This window comes from Mastigoproctus giganteus, chromosome 2 (assembly GCF_048544385.1).
Source record: "Mastigoproctus giganteus isolate SK-2022 chromosome 2, ASM4854438v1, whole genome shotgun sequence".
NCBI classification, from domain to species: domain Eukaryota; kingdom Metazoa; phylum Arthropoda; class Arachnida; order Uropygi; family Thelyphonidae; genus Mastigoproctus; species Mastigoproctus giganteus.
The window spans coordinates 32,622,074-32,639,072 of record NC_143576.1 but is presented as its reverse complement, the minus strand read 5'-3'; the positions used below and the strand labels follow the sequence as shown (position 1 = coordinate 32,639,072).

General features: G+C 38.5%; 1 protein-coding gene across 7 annotated transcripts in view; it reads right to left on the bottom strand.

The window, feature by feature from the left end:
• The window catches only part of LOC150089257 (semaphorin-2A-like), a 1,190,084-nt gene that overhangs the window by 1,054,098 nt on the left and 118,987 nt on the right, over nt 1–16,999 (bottom strand). The window contains exon 1 of one of the 7 annotated variants that reach the window (XM_090388660.1): nt 9,484–9,524. The exons of the other annotated variants lie outside the window; for them this stretch is intronic. The gene's annotated coding sequence lies outside the window, so the exon portion shown is untranslated. Of the gene's footprint in view, nt 1–9,483; nt 9,525–16,999 lie in introns of those variants that run through there. 7 annotated transcript variants of the gene reach the window in all.

The window sequence follows — 16,999 nt, the reverse complement described above, 5'->3', positions numbered from 1 at the left end:
ATTCAGGGATATTTGCATTGTCACCAATGACATTCTCTAGAGTTATTGGTTTGCGAAGGTTAACCAAAGATAGCAGGGTTGTATTTCTGTCTTGATTATAGTGTGGACATTCGATGAGAATGTGTTTCACAGTCAGATTTAGAAAACAATGTGGACACTGTGGTGGATCATCTCCTGTGAGTAAATGAAGGTGAGTCAAATGTGTATGGCCTATTCTTGATCTTGAAAGGAGTACCTCTTCTCGTCTTGATGAACGGACACTGGAACGCCAAATTCTAGGATCTTGTTTAAATTGAAAAAGTTTGTTATGTGTTTGAGAGTGCCAGAGTGCTGTCCATTCTGTTAGGCATGCGTCACGAATGATTTGTGGGTAGTCTGATGCTGGAACAGGGATAGTGGTTAAATCTAAGGTAGATGGATTTTTTGCCGCTTTATCGGCCAGTTCATTACCAGAAATTCCAGAATGGGATGGAATCCAGCAGAAGGTGATCATTTGGTGGCGCTCTTCAATCTGCAGTAATAATCTTCTAATTTCATTTAGAAGAGGGTGAACTTTATCTGTGGAGTTAGATAATGCCATAATTGAGCTGAGGGAATCAGTGTAAATAACAAATTTTAGTGAGCAGTCAGAACAGAGGTTTTCTAAGGCTAGTTTAATTGCATATAATTCTGCTGAGAATATACTGAATTCAGGTGGAAGGGCTGCTGAAATAGTGGTATTTAGGAACACTGCTGCTGCTCCAACATTTGAGTTAGATTTAGAGCCATCTGTATAAATTGGAGAAAAGTCAAAATATTTGTGAGTGTGAATTGCATGAAGTTGTTTCACATTTGATGCTTGAAGAACATTTTTTCCCCACTGGCAAAGGTAAGTGTCACAGGTGGGTAGAGGAGTAAGAGTCCATGGTGGTTGAGTGCATGTTACTACTTCTTGTACAGAATGAATGGGAACTTTCCAAACTTGCATCAGTTCAAGAAGGCGAAGACCAGCTGGTTTTACTATACTAGGCTTACTTCTGTAGAGGTTTTCTAGTGGTGGATTAAATAAATATGACTGAATTGGATGCGAGGCACAGCTTTGTATTTTGACAGCATACTTCAGTAGCAGTGTTTTCCTACGTAGTGTTAACGGGGGCTCATGAGCGTCAATGTAGAGGCTATGTGCTGGTGATGTTCTGAAAGCCCCAAGTGCAGTCCTCAAGGCGCTGTGCTGAACTGGATCAAGCCAGCGCAAAACACTTGCTCTGGCAGAATCATAGACAGGGGCACCATAATCAAGACGGGATCGGATTAATGCCCTGTATAGCCGAAGTAAGGAGGTGCGATCTGCACCCCATGTTAGGGCGGATAAAGTTCTGAGTATATTTAACTTTTTTAAACAGGAAGTACGTACATTTTTAATATGGTCTAAGAAATTTAATTTGTTGTCAAGGATTAATCCTAGAAATCTGATGTTACTATTGACTGGGATGGAGAAGTTGGAAATTTGGAGTTCAGGATCCAGATGGAGTTTGCGTTGTCGACAAAAATGGATGGCGACTGTTTTCTGTTGTGAGAGTCGATAGCCGTTAAGGTTGGCCCATTGTTGTATTTTGTTCAGTGATATCTGAAGCTGCCTTTCAATTGATCTCATGCTTTGGGAATGACAGGAAATGGAGAGGTCATCCGCGTAAAGATATGACTCAACTGTGTTTGGAAGCTGTTTAGTGATGGAATCTATTCTAAGAGCAAAAAGAGTCGCACTCAGCACAGATCCCTGAGGAACACCTTCTTCCTGAATGAAAGTTGTAGAGAGCTCATTTTGGTATTTTACTTGAAACGATCTAGTGTATAGGAAGTTCTGCACAAATATGGGAAGGTTTCCGCGTAGACCGAGAGAATAAAGATCACTAAGTATGCCATGTCGCCAGGTGGTGTCAAAGGCTTTCTGTATATCTATAGTAACCATAACCAGATGCTCGTGTTTAACGAACGCATTGCGAATGGCAAATTCAGCCTTGATCATGAGATCTAAGCATGATCTGTTTTGTCGAAAGCCATGCTGACTATTGCTCATGAGATGTTGTGACTCTATGATCCAGACGAGTCTATTGTGGACAATTTTTTCAAGGATTTTGCTGAGGCAGCTTGACAGAGATATAGGTCTATAGTTATGGGGATTGGTTGGATCTTTTCCAGGCTTCAGGAACGCCAAAACAATAGAGTGGTGCCAAGGAGCTGGATAAGTTTTTTCTAAAAAAATACGGTTGTAAAAGACCAGGAGGAGGCGCAAAGCTTTGTCATCAAGATGTTGCAGCATGATATAATAGATCCCATCTGGTCCGGCGGCACCATTACGAGCTGTTTTAATGGCATGCAATAATTCAGGATATTGTAGAGGTTTGTTATATGGCAGAATGAGGGCAGTTTGGAAGTTAATAGAATACCGTTCTCGACTGTTTTTAATTCGTTGGAAAGATGTAGTATAAGCTGATGTTGCCGAGATCTCAGCAAAAGTATTGCCCAAAGCGTTAGCTATATCCGAGGGACTAGTTAAATCTCGCCCATTCCATGAGAGGACTGGAGAGGGTATGGTTGGAAACTTGCCAGAAAGCTGTCTAATTTTTTTCCAGATTAATTTGCTGTCAGTATTTCTGTTAATTGTTGATGCAAAACGAGCCCAGGATTCTTTTTTGGCTTGCCTCTGTATGAAACGTGCTTTTGCCCTTACTTTCTTATAATTTATCAGATTGGCTGTGATTGGATAACGCCGAAACAAATTCCACGCTTTATTTTTTGCTTTTTTTGCTTTGGTGCATTCCTCATTCCACCAATAATTATAGTGCTTTCGACCCGGTGGGTTTGATAATGGTATTGTATCTTTAGCCACGTTTAAGAGATGCGACGTGATGTAGTCTGTCACATCATCAATATGATGGAAACGGATTTTTTTCTCATCGAAAGAGATTGAGGACTGAAATTTTGCCCAGTTTGCTCTTGTAAATTTCCATTTCCTGCAGGGTTTAGTTAAAGGAGTCTGTGCTATCAATACCTTGCATACGATTGGGAAGTGATCACTGCCCATGGGGTCGTTTATAACATACCACTCTATGGTCGGGACCAGTACTGGAGAACAAATGGAAAGGTCTATTGCTGAAGTATTTCCAGTTGGGAGCTGAATGTGAGTGTGCGTGCCAGTATTCAGTATGGTGGGGTTTAGTGCATCTAAAAGTCTTTCAATGAGTCGACCACGTGTATCCAATTTAGAAGCACCCCATAGGGGGTTGTGCCCATTAAAGTCCCCTAATATACAGACAGGTGGAGGTATCTGTATGAGGAGGTCTTCAAGTTCTTTTAGAGAATAAGTATGGTTTGGCTGTAAATAGATTGAGACTAGTGTTATTGCAATATGGAGAGTTATACGAACTGCAACAGCTTCTATTTCAGTTCGAAGTGGGATATGCTTTGTTGGGATCTTTGAATTTATCAGGATTGCTACACCACCGTGGGCAGTATTTGCTGTATTGCGATCTCTTCGATAAAGGCAGTAGTTCTTTATCGATGGAGAAATTTGCGAAGTTAAGTAAGTTTCTTGGAGACAGAGAGCAACTGGAGAATACTGATTAATTAGATTATGGATATCATCTGTGTTGTAACGAAAGCCTCTACAGTTCCATTGTACAATGATGGCCATTATTTGTGTTTAATTGTCTGAGATGTATCTGACTGCTTTTTGAAGGTGATTGGTTTATGACGTTCCAATTTTTGTTTATCTTTTTTTAGAAAAACTGGCCGACCAGTGTCCATTTCTTCTTCTTCGGCATGAATTTCTAATATTGGATCTTCCGGTAGAGTAGGAGATGTCGCTGGTATTGTAAGAGGAGTGTTACTTGCCTGATCTGAATGCTTGGGGTTACTGGACTGTTGCTGAGAGAGGACAGCTCGAGCCCAGTCAGAGATTGATATGTTTGAGGGGACGGTAACTTCAGTTTGGGTGGATACTGTTTGTTGTTTTTGTGCAATATTTGCATAGGTACGTTTGGGCATGGTAGGAGCAATTATTTTCCTTGCTTCTTGAAAGCTTACCTTGTTCTCAACCTTATATTTAACAATTTGTTTCTCAGTTTTCCATCTCTCACAAGTTCTAGAATATGCAGGATGGTTACCGTTACAGTTGGGACATGTCTTTTCTGTCGCCAAACATTCAGACTGAGTATGATCGGAAGATCCACAGTTTGGACAAACTGGGTTTCCTCTACATGTTGTCTGAGAGTGACCATACTTTTGGCACTTGTAGCATCTCAAGGGATTGGGTATATACGGGCGAACACGACAAAGTAGATAGCCAGCTTTTACTGTTGATGGTAGGTTTGGGGAATTAAATGTAAGAATGATATTCCTGATAGGCATAAGGTTATTGTCTTTTTTAGTCATGATCCTTCTTGATGCAATAACATTTTGATCCTGAAGTTCTTGGGTTAATTCATCCTCTGTCACGTTCAACAAATCCCAACTAGAAATCACACCTTTGGATGTATTTAAGGTAGCATGGGGAGATACTTTAATTGGTATCCCAGCAAAATTTGAAAGTTGTAAGAGTTTCTCTGAATGTTTACTTTTTGTTGTTTCTAAAAGAAGGTCTCCAGATTGCAGCCTTCTCACAGTCTTCGGAGAACCTGCAATACTCTCCAGGTGTTTCTGGATGAGGAAAGGAGATAATTTGCTGAGAGGTTGTTCTGAAAGTGAATGTAAAATTAAAAAGGAAGGAAACTCTTTGGTTGTTGAATTTGTTTTCAACCTCTTGGGTTGTGAAATGTCATGATCAATTTCAGTAAGTGGCCGAGAGCTTGTCGGCTCTAAAGATGGATAATCATTTTGCTCCATCTTTGCTCCTTTTCGCCCTTGGCAGATGAGCTTTTCTGCCAAGGTTTCCGGCCCCGCCACGGGGAGGCAGGAGCAGTGCCTGGTGTGACCAAGCGAGAAGTAGTAGGGGGTTAGTAATAAGAATATGAAAAAAGAAAGGTGGCTTGCCTTTCTTGCTCTGTACAGGTACTTTTGTAGCAAGAGCAGTTATAAAATAAATAGATTACTTAACGAGAGGAACGCAAAAGAACTATATATCACTTTTTGGAAATCGCACTATAAGGCACAGATAAATCGCTCAGTCACAATCGCTTGGCACCCGGGGCCTCGGGTCATTGTCTTGTAATATGAAATTTCTTCCACAAAGTTGAAGTCCAAAGGCTACTGCATTATATTCAAGAATGTTTTTATAGCCTTCTTTTCTTAAAATTCCTTCACTTCTGACGATGTCACCCACTCCAGAAGAAACCTCAGATCATGATCTGAGGTAGCGATCTCGAGAACAGAGGTGGGCACGATGCATCTCTCTGCATAGCTAGGCAGCAAACCTGACTGTACCTTTCAACCTGATAAAAGAAGAGCAGCCACCGTGCTGACTAAATCCTGCAATCATCTCGTCAAGTCTGACAACAAGATACAGGTGCACATTATTAGTAGGGCGGGTCATAGTGCCCCATTCCTGCTCAAGAGGAATCCACCTCCAATCAGCCACCATCCTGAGGGAAAGAAACCCTAGAAACTTAATCCAGATCAAGCCCGCCAACGAGAAACATGTGAAATGCTTCATGTAGAACACCAGGAGCCTGAAGAACAAGCTCAGTGCCCTGATTGACATACTCCTAAGTGCGGATTACAACTTTGTTACCTTTATTGAAACTTGGCTTCGTGATGACATGGACATATCGCCTTTAACCACCAACATCGGTTATCAGTCTATTCTTGCGAACAGGAAAGATAGGAAAGGATGGGAGTCTTAATCTACCAAAGGCAACAGCTTCCTCTGATCAAATCTTGGGCATGCCCTGGTAACGATTTCGAGGCTGTTCTGGGCTGCTATCTAGCCGATAGACTACAGTTGCTAGTATGTGCAGTTTACTTACCCCCACCCGTTGCAGATCAATGCATTACGAATTTTTCTGCTTGGCTCCTGACCTCTATAAAGTGCAACCAGAAAGTAATAATTCTCGGAAACTTTAACTTGCCCCATCGATCAGTTAATTTCGGATCTGTCGAGTCTCAACATCCATTGCATCTTTGCCCCCCCCCCTCTCGAGGAGAAGCCACGTTACAGAGAATCTTTTCCAGCCATGAGAGTGTTGAAGCGGAAATCAGCTCTAATTCGACATTTCCCTTCGACCACAGGCCAATTGAAGCTTCTCTAATCCTGTTGAAAGAATGCTATAACCAACCAAACCAATCGAACTCGATTGAAACGATCAGGAAGGCTGTATATGATCCAAAATACCTAATAATTGAAACAGCAATGGATCTCTTTAGGCTCTAACCCTGGCGAACTCTCAGTGAAATCGACATAGAGGAAGCGGCGTTTTGGCTTCAGAAATGGTTGTCTTTCATTGCTAAAGTGGCCATTTCAAGAGTTTGCGTCATCTGCCCACATTCAAAGCCGTTGTGGTCCAGCATCCTTATGCACCAGTTTAATGAAAAACAACTACATGCCTAATTCAAGAGATCACCCACAGAAAGAGCATACTCAGAGTACTCAATAGCCAGACGCAGTTTCCAGAAATCCAAGAAGCAAGCTATCAACTCGTTCATGGAGAAGAGGATAGCTTGTGGACAGCGATCCTTGTCGGCCAATCACATCCGGTCAGCAGAATCAGACCTGGCCGAATGGTGCGATCATGTAACCCGGTTCGTCAAAACAAACAGTGCAGCTGCTGATTTCCCCTGGAACAGTGCCCACTACGATTGGCGAAGAGGAGCTAATCAAGGCCATCAACGCCCTGTCCAATAAGAAAACAATGGGAAGTGACTCTATTCCAAACTTTTGTCTAAACGTTACCTCCTACTTCATCAGCGATAAGCTGACGAAGTTGTTTAACAAAATTTTACAACAGGGAGCCGTCCCAAACGCTAGTCTAAATTATAGTCATCCCAGTTCCAAAGTTGCAGAATCCGACATCAACTGCTGACTACAGGCCTATTTCAATCTCCTCCCCTTTTCTCAAATGCCTGGAGAAATGCATGTTTAAAGTGGATGCCAATCAGATCCTTTCCCAGAGACCTCAGCATCTACATTACGCGCTCTCACAAAGATCGCCGATAACATGCACACAGGCCCTGAATTTAAAAACCCTTCAAAGCCTGGGAGCAAGGCAATGTTATGCATGCTGTTTTTCTGGATCTGAAAGCGGCCTTTGACTCAGTGCAATTTAAGTCACTTATGTGTCTCCTGGAGAACTACTACGGTTTCACGGGTAATGTCTCGAAGCTCCTCAGGAATCTGCTAATCAAGAGGTGCCTTACCTTCCAGCAAGGGAATAACTGCATCACAAAACAGGTGGAAGTCGGTATACCCCAAGGTAGATCGTTGTCGGCACTGCTTTTTTCAGCGATATTTATTCCGCTAATGAATCAGATACCTGCGTTTATGGACTACGCCGACGATATTGTATGTTAACTCTCAAGCCCGGCTAACACCTCACTAGACCAGACAGGAACTGTCGAAGTCCGTCTTCCTGAACAAATATCTCTCCTCTTTCTGTGAATACGCTACCTATTTTGGGCTTAAAATAAACCCTGAAAAATCCAATATATCATCTTCTCACTTAGAGCACAAGCAGACCTCACTCCTGCAGCCTCTCTGCAGCCCTCCATTGCGGGGCATGTTCTCGCCGCCACTCATTCCGTAAAATTCCTAGGAGTAGTAATCGACGAAAACTTAACGTATAAGGAACAAATCCAGCAACTGCGTTCAAGAGCATTACGGGCTTTCTGGGATATGAAACTTGATCTCTGTAGGGCACACAACAAGGAAACAGTCAGAAAATTTCTCCTCTACTATTTTAGTTCTGTCATTAGTTATGGTATTGGAAGTTCGGTCGGCTGCTCCCATGTCCAGTCTGAAGATACTCTGGGGTCTGGAATTCTGAGTCCTAAAGTGGGCCAACAATTGGGTTCACCTACCCTATACAACATCAAAATCACAGCTCTGCATAAATCTGAGATACACCCTGGCTCAGCACCTGGCATATGCGAGGAAGCTCACAATGGCGCTTAATATGTGTTCCGCTGCTCTCGACTTCGTTAATATCTAGGAAATCGTAGGCTGGAAAATCCCTGGTAGAGCCCTCAGAAACCGTCCAGTGCTCTGTTCTAACCTGCAGAAGCTCTCGACCTTCAAGCGGCACTTTCCGAACAGCACCATCGGCGCGATGAACTCGGCAAACATTGATTTGGATGTGTGGTCCAGAGATTCTGCCTACAGAGAAGAAAGGCGCAAATCCATAGTGAAGTGCAGTCCTGCAATTGTCAGCGGAATAACTCCCAGTGAAAGTGTCCAGACCAGACTGTCTTAATGTGTTGCAGCTTGTATATAATAACTATAAAATCTATATAATGCGATATAAGCTCTGTATGATAACTATACAATGTAATATAAGCTCTGCATAATAACTATATAATGCAATGTAAGCTCTGCATAATAACTATATAATGCAATGTAAGCTCTGCATAATAACTATATAATGCAATGTAAGCTCTGCATAATAACTATATAATGCAATGTAAGCTGTATGTAATCTGTTAGCACTTTCTGTGTATTTTATGAATTTGTGAACCCATGTAGTTTATGTGAATGTAATGTGTACAGTTAATTGTGAGATTCCTCTGGTTGCCTGTAGCGGAAATCGTGTCCTACATTTCTATGAATAAAGAATTTTATTATTATTATTATGGATCCACCACTGTTCCTGACTGTAAGTACACTAAAGAACGTAGCACCACTTTTTTCTTTTTTTCTTTTCTTTTCTTTTCTTTTTTTCTTTTTTTTTCAGTTTATCGTCTTACATAAACTCTACGCTTGGATCCAAAAATTTCAAATTTGGATTCATCCGTCCACAGCGTTTTTCTGCTCTTCAATTGTCTAATATTGTACACGACTACGAAGTCCTGCTTGTTTAAAAAATTTTAAAGTGGATGTAGACACAGGAGTTTCTCTGTTCCCATCGAACTTAGCTCATATTTCAGATGCAGTAAGTCATCGACTGCGTTTAAAAATCAGTGTTATGGTCTTATCTTGTGCTTCCGTTGTTACGCGCGGTCATTCTGATCATGGTTTGTCCTTTAAATTGCCAGTCTCCTCGAATCGCTGAATGGTCGTTTGTACCCGTTTAAATGAAGCACCTAGTTTTTTTTTTTTTTTTTTAAGATCTGCTCATGGAATAACTTTCTTTATAAAGAGTTATAATATCACTTCGTTTTTCAATATTCATTTCCTTATTTCCAACCGTGTTTATCACGAAACACACAAAACTTACACCAAACACACTCTGAATGACGGGTGTTCGATTTTAAAAGTTACAGCAGTCGCTCCTCAACTTAGAAAAAAAAAACTTATATTATTGAAAAACACTCCAGAATTATATGCAATCTTCTATAATACTGAAACAATACTCCTACTTTCTTGAATCATCTACAACGTTCCACCACATTCAGGAATCTTCTACAACTTTCTGGAATATTCTATAAATTTCGTAATATATGATATCAGTTTTCTTATACATAATAGAAAACATTTTAATAAAAATTGGTAAACAATTTGGTCCTATTTTAATAAAATCTTTGGAAATTAAGAAAAATTAAACGTGATTCCAAACTTTTAGCGGGGATTGTATCTATACCCGGCCACTACAGCCGAGTGGTCAAGCACGCGGGTACATAAAAACACGTGCCTTGAATGACCGGAGTTCACCGTATTTACCCGTGACGGATAAATACGGTGCTCCACTCTCGTATTGTGTCTGTCTTGTGACAGACACAATACGAGAGTGAAGTGGGTCTCTAGAGGAATCTGGCCTACTTTTTGGCAACATCAGGTGGGTCAGAGTCTCGTACTGAGAGCGTACGTGTTTTGCTGGGTACTCGTCCACACCACCTTCCCGTGGTGTGGACGAGTACCCAGAATCATCTGTCCATATGACCGATGCTTCTGGGTAGCCAAAAGGCCAGAACATAACAACAGAATACACATATAATACACACAAACCTCCGTCACACACACATATCTGGCCCATTTGTAGTAATACTGTTCTTCAAAGAGATACGAGGCGGAGTTGAATTAACGTTCTAGGAGCCGCCCCTTACAAAACACATGTCCACCTTGTGAACTCTTCTGACCGTTTGGTCGTCCCGGAGTATAAACAGGAAAAAAAAAAAAATATATATATATATATATATATATATATAAAGCTTTATTATTGTAGAAGGGTTCCTTCTTTCATTCTCTCTAAACCAAGCATTTGTTACAATTAGATCATTTTGTTCATAAAGCTCCACCAACCTTTCTCCTCTTTGATCTCTTCTAATCATTCTAATCAACCATAATTACCAAAAATCTGCTTGCCTAACTCTTTCTCAGTGACATTCTCATTCTACTTGCCCATAAATCTCCTTTTCCTCATATTCTGTTGTTAGCATATATATGTATTAATGTTGTTTGTTATTTGTTTTTTTTTTTTTTTTTTTAGGAGCATTAGCAACTAAGGCCATATTGCTCCAGGATATGCGGTGGTCATTCCCTGACCTTTCCGTATCCTCCGTATTTGGTGGTGACGGGCTGTATTAATGTTGTTTAATTTGGTTCCGCCTTCATCCTTGCAACTATCAACCTACCACTAATATAGTCCAACTCTTCCACAACTTCGGATACCTGTTTACTCATGATCACTCCTCTCTCATTACCTCCAGAATATAAAATCCACAACCACCGCTTCTAAAATCCCATTTCTTTTCAACGTTGTCTCACAAAATCCCACAATACCTATTTTACCACGTTCCATTTCCCCTTCAAGCTCTCCAATTTGCCCACCCTATTCATTGTCCTAACATTCCAGTTATTATCTTCCTCCTTCTCTCTCACCATCTCCCTGTACTTCCTGCTTACACTTCGGCGCTTTCGCTAGTTAACGACCTGGGAGACTCCGTTTACCCCCATGCCAGGATTGACACTTTGGCTCACTGCCAAAGTCCCACTGCCAGATCAGAACTGTTAAACTGATGCAATATATATGGATAAAATAGTCCTTTGCTTTCCCCAACTGTCCAAAATTCGGGTAGGATAAGTATCTTGAGAAAGCAAACTCTCATTGAAAAAAAGTAAGAACAAGAGTTGGAAGTAGAAGAAAGAGAAGAATGATATATAATTGGGCACTCCAAATATGCCAAGCCCATCTCGCCACGTGAGCCCTGAGAAATATAAGTTGTAGAAAGTATACGTCTCGTAGAAGTATACTAAATGCATAACCATAGTACTAACCTGTAAAATTTATAACATGCATTCTCAAAAATTTTTAATACAGTTGACTTTTCAAAAACGCTTAAAATGAAATCAAGAGCAGACTCAGAACTCCAACAAGGATATTCCGCATAGCAAATTTTTGTCTATCAAGAGGTTCCATGATGTATAGCATCCTCTAGCGAAAGACGGAATGCATTAATAGCTAGTATAATTTGGTTTAGTTATTTGCTAATAACCAAAGTAAACTGATATTTAAGCACTGCATATAAAGCCATTACTAACCCTTGTTTTTAAATAACTATTTTCTTTTATTGATTAACAATAGATTGCTCATATCTTTCATTTGGTAATAATATATATATATATTTTTTTTTAAAAACTTTACTTTATTGAAAGTTTGGTATTCTATTTAAAAATGTTCACATTGCAAGACGTTAAATCTCACACGGCGGTATGCCATGTAAGGTCAACTTGCTTAGTGCGTTGAATTTCCTTACTCAGCAAGTAAGCTCAATTACTAAACTTTTTTGGGCTACTTTTCAGGCCCACAGTAAGAACCCGTCATGTTCAGGTGAAACACAGGGAGCCCATTCACTAGAAGCCCATTTCAGAACTCTCGGGACCTTGGCAGATGTAGTCGCATGTGATCCCATTTTATTATTTTGGGGCCTGGTGGTAGAAGCAGCTTGCCATGTACCTGTGCTCAATATAATTCAATTTCGGTAATCTTGGAAAAAAAAAAAATATATATATATATATATTAATAGTTGGTACTCACATATATTATTCATTATTCATTATTAATTTTCATTGCTATCTGTCGGGCTAGCGGTTATTCTGCCAGCTTTCTGCTAAATTTAAGGTATATTAAAGTAATTAAGCAATTTGATTATATATTCACAGTAATTTCTCAGTATATTTGAATACCGTGTATAGTAAAACAGTCAAATGGCAAACAGAAACAGATAGTCTCAGCTAATTACTGATGGGATATACTGAGTGGAGTTAGCTCTAGTTAACGTTCCATTCAATGTATCCATATATCTATAATTAGCTATATTATCATTTTAATTTTACTATTTCATTTAATTTTATTGTATTTTATTTTATTTTATTATATGTGTTTATTTATAGAGTACAACAAAAAAGTCCAACTTAAGTTACCTAAACTTGGCCCTTTGAACTAATGGGTATAGTTTTCACCCCTAATACGTTTATGCTAAATGCTCCAATTTATCTAGTTGGTATTATAACTAACTAAAAATTTGTTATACATAACAATGTTCTCCTCAGAAAATTTTCCAAGCCGGGTGGGATAGTCTAATACTTCGCAATTCGGTATTATAAAATTTTCTGTTATTTATAAATGTGACTTAAGCGATCCAGAGCAAAAATTAATTGCATAATTTAACATTATATGCTCCTGTCGCATTTATCTCGATCGCATATATGTTCGAATTAATATTGATCAAGATCAGTGAGCAGTACCATACGGTACCGCGAGAATCGCTTAAATTTTAGCGGGGCGGTCAGTTAAATTCACCGGGCGGTGCAGTGCGCCCTTTCGATAGGTCCTGGGGAGAACATATACTATATATATATATATATATATATATATATATATATATATATATATACAGTATATGTTTTTTTTTTTTTTATGAAGCTCGATTAAAAATTTAAAGTAATATGTACCTAAAATGCTTTGCTGCAGTTATCAAAGCAACTCAGTGGGTTTTATCTCATGCCTACAACCTGTTTACAGCCTTGATCCCAGCAAGCACTGCGACAGTAGAGGATTAAAATGGCGACAGTGCAGGAGAAAGCATTGTGAGTGTTGTGGCGGGATACCAAAAGTCCAGTGACTGTAAGGAGACGTTTTCAAAGAGAAAACGTCCACCTACGAAACAAATCGATGAGGCGATGGTTGAAACAGTTTCAAGAAACCGGCCGTGTGCTGCACCAGAAATGAGAAATGTAGGCCTAGTGTATCTGTAATAAATTTTAGGAAATTAGGAAATTCAGGAAATGTTTACCCGAAGTCCTACAAAATATACCCCCTGGGAAAGTCTGCAGCTGCAAATACCACAATCATCATATTGCGAACCATCCTGTGGTTGCACAGGATTGTTCGCAATATATTGAAACTTTATGCTTGCAAAGTGCAATTCGTGAAGGAAATTAAATCTCACGACAAAGCACAACGCAAGAAATTCACTGTTCACATTCTCAACAGTATAGACGAAAATGAGCACATTCTGGAAAATACTGTTTTCAGTGACGAAGTGATATTCGACCGCAGGATAAAGTTAGCAGACACAACTGTAGCATATGAGGATCTGAAGATCCCCACTCAGTTCATGAACATGTGCGTTATAGTCCCAAAGTAAACATGTAATGAGCACTGTCCAACAATCATGTGACTGGGCTATTTTTTTTCCACGAAAACACTTCGAACTCCGCAAATTACCTAGATATGCTCGAATTGTATGCTCAGTCTCAGCCGAAAAATATGCAGCCACATTTGTTCTGTCAACAAGATGGGGAACCACCACACTGGAGCCTGCATGCTGTATGCAAAAACGCTCTCGTGGATAGCACAATTGGTATAATCATCGTCCTCTCCACACTGGGTGGAAAGACCTGACTTCGAGTCCCGTCGATGACTTTAAGAATTTTTATGGGCCTTTTTTTCACTATGTGGCTGAGTTAGTCGATCTCGGACAAGTGTAGCATGGTTCCCCTCCCTGAAACTTGGTTTTCCGTCCAACAAAAAAGAAAATATCTTTTATTATGACAAAAATGGCAGAAGGATATCTTCGTATGAGCCATGAGTTCATCGTATTAACCCCTCTAGCTTGCACGCTGTACAAGGAGCGATTGTTAATAGCAATCAATTGAATAAATAAATAAATAAATCGACCACAGAACATACGCAATTCACAGACAACATATAAGGGGCAACATGGCCATAGCCGCTGATGCTCCTAAAATCCTACTACAACAATAACAACAACACGTATGCAAAAAAAAAAAAAAAAAAAAAAAAAAAGTTAACGTCACAGGGCTTTTGACCGGATTAAAGCAGCAATTTTCATTTCTCAAGAGCTGCTTCAAAACACTTGGAATGAAATCGGTTACCATCTTCACATTCTGTGTGGCACCAAAGATACTCATGTGGATGTTTACTGAAGTGCTATTGTGTGATAAGAAATTGAGTTGCTTTATTAAGTGCACAAAACCGTTTTATAATAAAATTTTAATCGCGCTTCATAATTAGGTGAATAATTTATAGACGTCCTGTATTTCTTTCACTAATGCCAACAGCTCGCGTAATTTAACTCTGTAAATGGCATTAATGCATAAAACAAATTTAAATGGTTTTAAACATTACGCAGGGTAGTGCTTTATTTCAAAACATTCAACATATCGTTCTATTTACGTATCTTATTTTATTTTATTTTTATTTATTTCATATTTATTGTTTTCCCGATAGTAATATTTATTTATATTAATATAAATAAATATTACAGAAATTTGGAGTACGGGGCTGCACTTCTCCATTCAGTCCCTTAAACTGTCCAGTTTAAGGGGGTGAATCGGGAAGTCCTACAGTATACATTATTATGGTAGAAAGTGATAAAAGTAAGGGGAAAAGTAGTTTCTAATAAGTCAGCTTTATCCTTAGAAGAGGATGCAACAGAACCATCAGAATGTAACAGAGGTGGAAGTGTGGATGGACAGAAATTGCAGCCAATATCTTTGGCCAGAAACCAGAAGGCTAGACTACCATTTAGACAAAAATGCACGGTTTGTATTCTTAGCCTGTTCAAATTCGAGTTTGGAACGTTTAATTTTAATTTTACACTTGGTGAGAGCTTTAGTATAAGAAGAAAATAAAGCTGGAGATTTGGATAAAAGCCAATTGCGGTATGCTCTATTCTTATGTTGAACAGCATTAATACATTTATCGGAAACCAAGGTTTTAAAAAGGATGAAATTTCAAGGTTGAACCAGGAATACCAGAATAATTTCACTCGATAAGAAATAACTATTACAAGGATAATTTCACTCTACAATAATAATTTTTACAAAGATAAATTCACTCTACAAAAATAATAATAATAATAATAATATTATTATTATTATTATTATTATTATTATTTCACAGATTTACAATTCACCTTTACATTTTATAAATAATCAAAATATTCAAGCTCTTATAATTTATAAAAAACAGTTCTTTATGGTAGCTCTAAATATCAGGTCACTAAGAAAAAATTGGTTTAACTTCTTGCAATATATAAATCCAATGAAAGAATTTATCTCTTGTATAGTTTTAACGGAGGTTAACATAAAAAGTGAGGAAATTTCAAATTATAACATACAAGGTTATGATAAGGTCTATATATTGAGAGAGTTGAGAAAGGGTGGAGGAATAATAATATACTATAGAACATGCTTTAGGGCAATACAGGTTTACTACTTAACTCAGTCTTGTGAAAACTGCTGTGTCAAATTATTAGGAGAAGACCCAGAAAACACATTCATGATTTGTGCTTTTTACAGGCCACCATCAGATTCAATAAACAGCTTCCTAACAGAATTAGAAAACATTATTTTGCAATGGGACGACATGCAAACAGATAAGACCATACTAGTAGGAGATTTTAATATTAATTTACTAGCCGATGGAACTGATAATGTGATACCCAGATACTCTGCAATCTTAAACAATTATGGATTTGAACATACCTTAATTGGAATAACTAGACAACAAAGGATCGAGGGTAATAGAACAGTCAGCTCTTGTTTGGACCACCTAATTACAAATATCAAGTTGAGTATGCTAATTCCTACATACAATTAAATCAACTTTCAGATCACAGAACATGTATACTAATAGCAGATATGTATTCAAAACAACACCCATGTGAAGAAAAAAAATTAACAAATGCTAAGAAGAAAAATTATTTATCAACAGGGAAACTGAAACAGAACATAGGAAACTTGTTAATACAAGAGCAAGCATCATACACAACAAATGTAAATGTTTTCTCAAATAAGATAATATAAATTATAAACAATTCGAGGTTTAATACCGAGAGAAAAGTTAATCACACAGCCAACAACACAAACACTGGGAGTAGCAGGATTAAGCTTAGGAAACCTTGGATGACTAAAGAAATAGAACTAATGGTACAAAGGGATAAATATTACAGGAGTATAGAAATTGTCCATCAAAGAAAGAACATTATCACAATTATAAAACACTCAGAAATAAAGTGACAGGTATGATAAAAAAGCAAAAAAACACTTATTACAATCATCTTTTCATGGATAAGCAGATAACACAAAAGGATAAATGGAGCATTATAAATAACATGTTAAGTACAAGGAAGAAAAAGTCATGGGGAAACCAAATTAAAACACTAGTAGAACAGATTTCTGGTGCAAACAAACAATATGAGGCTGCAAATAGGTTTGCCAAAGCTGTATTAGATCTCAACAGATATTTAATACATTATTGCCAAAATTCCTTTACTCAACAAGATAGGCTTCCTCAGATAATGAACTCTTGTGTAGTCTTAGCTCCACATTATACTGAGATTCTTAAAATTATAGAACAATTAAAGAACAAGAAATCTTACGGACCGGACTGTATAACAGTAACCGAAG